The sequence below is a fragment of the Marmota marmota genome, unplaced genomic scaffold (assembly GCF_001458135.2).
Source record: "Marmota marmota marmota unplaced genomic scaffold, marMar, whole genome shotgun sequence".
Lineage (NCBI taxonomy): Eukaryota > Metazoa > Chordata > Mammalia > Rodentia > Sciuridae > Marmota > Marmota marmota.
Window position 1 is genome coordinate 41,250,575 of NW_025999968.1, and position 4,981 is coordinate 41,255,555.

Here is a 4,981-nt window from a genome sequence, read left to right on the forward strand (position 1 = left end):
TAAACGTTTAACTTCGGTGAGTACAAAATCATTTTTTGCTTTATGAGAGTTTTTATTTATTATGACTACCATTAATAAAATATTCATAAAATTATAGGTTTGGGAAGGTCTTTGAGAATGGAATGAGTCTTTACTTTCCTGTATACTCTAAGATACTTTATTAATTCATTCTGAAAACTCCAAGAAAGATAATTCATAACTTTTTTCAGTTATATACATTTAGGTCTTTTAAAGCAATATGACAATTATGTTTCTTAAGTCATCTGCTATTTTAAATTGTGTAATTTTTTTTAAAAGTGGCTTAAGATAATTATACCTACTCAAGTGGCATTTTTTCCTTATCCCACATACTTACATTTACTTTCTTCATTTATGATAAAAGTACACATTAAGAATATGATCTCTCACTTAAATAATTTCTCTCCCTGCAATTTAACACCAATGATGTCATCTGTCTGGTAATTCTTCCATTACCTGATGCAATTTTTATGATTTTTGCTGTTGTTGTTCAGCTCTCCAGAAAGGCTTTCTGATGTCTTCTAACTGGAATAGAAGTTGGTTCAAATTATTTCTGTTTCAAAGTATTTTCAGAGAGTGAGCAATCAAGGGTAATATCAGAAAGAAAGCATGGTATTCAAGATTTCATGCAAAAGAACAAGCAAGTCAATAAGTCAAAGTGTTGGGAGAAACCATACTGTCATCCAATGATTTGTAGATAATCTGCTATTGTTAATATTAGTAACTAACCTTCCGAGATAGAGCCAGACAGAAAAGGAACTCATAGATTTTATTGATGGAGTCCATGTCAATATTTTATGGTAAAACTGAAATCTGGAGGAAACTTATATATTTTTTTTAAAACTACAAAAAAAAAAAAACCCAGAAACACATAATATTTTTCCATATGTAGAAGAAACTCATTTTCAATTTTTTTGGGGGGAGGGAGTGGTACTAGGGATTGAATCCAGCAGAGCTTAATCACTGAGCCACATCTCCAGCCATTTTTAATTTTTATTTTGAGATAAGGTCTGTATGAGTTGCTTGGAACCTTGATAAATTGCTGAGACTGGCTTTGAATTTGCTGTCCTCCTGTCTCAGCCTCCCAAGTTGCTGGGATTACAGGTGTGTGCTACAGCACCAGACTGTTTCTTCACCATTATTAACTCACACTTGCTAACCCACAGTTACTTGAAACTTCTAGAATTTCATTTTCTTCCCAATTCTTTGCTACCATTTGCCCATATTTCATCAATCACTATGTGCTAAAATTTTTTAAACTATTTTGTTCACACATGCTTAGGTTTAGCTTTCATCTTACTGTTTAACTTAACGAATGGGGGAAATTCTACTCCTATTGTAATTAATATTTCTTATCATAAAGACAAAAATGGAAATAGTAGGCTACATAACTTTTTAGAAAGGTTACTTTTAACCTGTTTTTTAATAGCCAGAATAAATGTATAGTAATTACCTATTTGATTTTAATCTTGGAAAACAAAATTCTTAAATACTTGATCACAAAGACTCTGCCTTCAGTTTGTTTTCTTGATTGGATCAAAGGATGATACAAGAAGTTTTCAGTAGTAATGTTTTATTAAGTTATTAGTTCTACAATAATAGTTTTATACTACTGAAAGATAAGAACAATTATGTTTCCTGTCCAGAGAGAAATGATGAATTTGGAATTATTCTTGGAAATTCACCAACATTACAGAGAACAGATGCTCTTAAAAGAAAGGAGACACTTCATGGGAAAGCGAGTTCTCTGTAAGACAGGCAAGAAAAGACAAATCTCTACAGAATAATTGTGGCAGAAATAGAGAATTAGATAGAAAAATTCAAAATCAGTACCTAACTAAATACAGAGCAATGAACCCACAACACAGGTATGCTATATAAGAAATTTGAAAATGTGTATAAACACCTGATATTTTAAAAACTGAATAGAGAATTACTTTTTTTGTTAAGTGGTTAAATAAAAACATTGATACTAGAAAGGGAAAAGATAGGTTTAAAAAACTCATATCAGTTACAAACACCAGATTACCTGCCTTTCCTAATAGAGTGTGTGAAAGCAGAAGATTCAGTATTGTTTTTTGAGTGCTCACAGTCATTGGTTGGTTGTAGCAACAATTACAATCAAATTTTCTTATGTTTGTAAAACAGAGCACTGGGACTGTTTTTATGGCTTACATTTTTTTTTTTTATCTTAGGGAAAAAATGTCCCCAAGATATGTCTTCTTAGATCCCAAAGATTGAGAATTTGAGTGTCTATAATTTTCTAACAGTATAGGAGAAGAAAGCTCAGATAGTAAGGCAGAAAATATGACAAGAATCATAACCAACATTATTTACAATAGGAGTAAAATTTCTATGTTCTAATAAGCAATTGGATAATTTATAAAATTATTAATCAATGAGAAAACATTAAAGAAATATTTATTTGGTTGTATAAAAATATATTGGAAAATTGCCCCAAAATTCATAATATTTTTGCCCCAGTGAAGTTTGCATGTTTCATGTATAGTTTTTTTTTTTTTTTTCAGATTATATGAGCCATATTTATTCAAGGGTGTGTGTTTGGGTTATGTGTGTATTATGAGCAGTTTTGTGTTTTGTGAGCAGTTGTGTCCGTTTCAAAGATTAACTAAACTAAATAATGTTAGGGTATTATTTGGGAGTTAACATGTTCCTTCAGATTATTATTTTAATTTAATTTAAATTGGTCTTATTTTTAACAATCAAGAATTCTGGAGCAGTGAAAATGCATTGTGTCCCAGGAATGCCACACATTTCTTCTGCTTTCTTCTTTGAGCAAAGAGACTTACTTTAGGAATAATTTCTCAGGTCTACCTTCAGAATGAGTCAAATGAGGTGCTCTGTCACATTCAAGCAGCACAAGGGACTTCACTGGCTTAAGTGTGTGCTTATGTTGATGGAACTGCTTAGGACAAAGGCCAATTTCTTCACTAATATTATTGTTTGAACTGAATGTCCCTAGGGTCATTTTGAGTAAACAAATGTTAAAATTAAAAAATAAATAAATAAACCAACTGTATTTAGAAGTCTTAGAGGACAAAATTTCAGTGTGTTATTATAGAAAGCTATTAAATCTGATGAGAATGAGGAGTTTTGTCTTTGTGTATACAATTATGCAATCCTCATTATCAAATTGCTACACTTTTTTTTTCTTAATTGATCCATAGGTAGATAGCAGGGAAGTAATTAAAAAAGGCAATCATTTCTGGACAGCATTTAAAAAAGATCTTACATTTATATTTGCAGCGATTTAAAATTTGAATATTTTTTTAAATGCTATATTATTGAATAAATTGAATACCATCATAATTTAATAATATTGAAAAGTATTAATAAATGTTCTTTCCCAAGAGAAGAAATGAACATTATTGAGGATAAGAATAAGAACATATACAACTTGGTGTATGTTAAAGTAATTAAATTTAGTGTATTTCACACACAAGAGCTCAAAGAACCAGCAGTATTATATTTTCTTTAATGAGTGGTTAAATATATTTTTCATAATTTAGCTCATCTTCAGATATATGGCTTTTTTGTCCAGATTGGAGATGGTAGCAGCCTGCTGATCATATATGTATGGAACTTACTCAGTCCATAGCAAAACAGCACAAATAACCCACTTAAATGATGGGCAAATGAACTGGGTAGTCTTATTAAAGATATATGAAACAGCAGATATATGAAAGCAGTTTGATGTCACTAACCACCATGGAAATGCAAATCAAACCCACAATGAGAAATCCTTCAAACAAGTTAGAATAACTATTATAAAAATGACAAGAGATGACATATATTTATTATGACATGAACAAAATGGACCGTTTATACACTGTTGGTAGGGTGTAAATTGGTGTATTCATTATGGAAAACAGTATAAGACTTCCTCCAAAAATTAAAAATAAAATTGTAATATAACCCAGTTATCCCACTACTGGCTATATATCAAAAGTTAACAAAGTCTGTACATAGATTGAATTATTACCCCTTCCATATTTATTGTAGAATTACTCAGATTGGTCAAGATATGAAAAAAATTACTCATCAATAAACTAATGGAAAAAAGAAAAGTTGATACATATATCATAAACAGTATATCATAAACTATTAATAAGCTATAAAAAGAAGGAAATCCTGACATTTGTGACAATAACAGTGAACATGGAGGAAAATATGCTAAGTAAAATAAGCCAGGCACAGAACTGCGCACACCGTATGAGCTCCCTTATATAGAGAGTCAAAAACATTACATTTACAGAAGCAGAGAACAGAATGGTGATTGGCAAGGGTTGCGAATTAAGCAAAAATTGAAGATGCTCATCAGGGGACTCAAACTTTCAGTTATAAGGAGAATAGATTTGAAGTACAATATGATGATTATAGTTAATATAGTTAATTTTAATTTTAATTGAAAAAAAATAAAATTATATTCACCTATAATTATGGCATATCCTTGATCAAAACATTTTAGAGTTGTCTCCTTTCCTTGGTATGAAGTATGAGACTACTGCACTGTATAGAAACTTTATAAATTGTTTTAATTTCCCAGTTTTATGGATCTCATATTTCCTGTTTTATTTTATTATGCTCCAGTTGTCTGTTTCTTTCAGCTCCTCAAATATATTATGTTTTTCAGCTTTCTACATTCACGATTACTTTCCCAGGCAAGTATACATCCTCTCCACACTCAACTTCCATGATACCCACTTCACACATACAAGTTACCTCTCTTAAATCTTGACTTATCACAAAGAGATTTTTCTGGAAAGACTATCTTGATTTCCTAATAATAGGCATAACTCTAAAGCACTTTTAATCATACATTCAATTCTCAGTGAGATTTTAAAATCCATGTAAGCATGGAATCCATCTCTCTTCTTAATAGATTATTCTTCAAAATGTATGGAACTTAGTAGAATCCTAGTATTTGCTTGATGGAGAAATT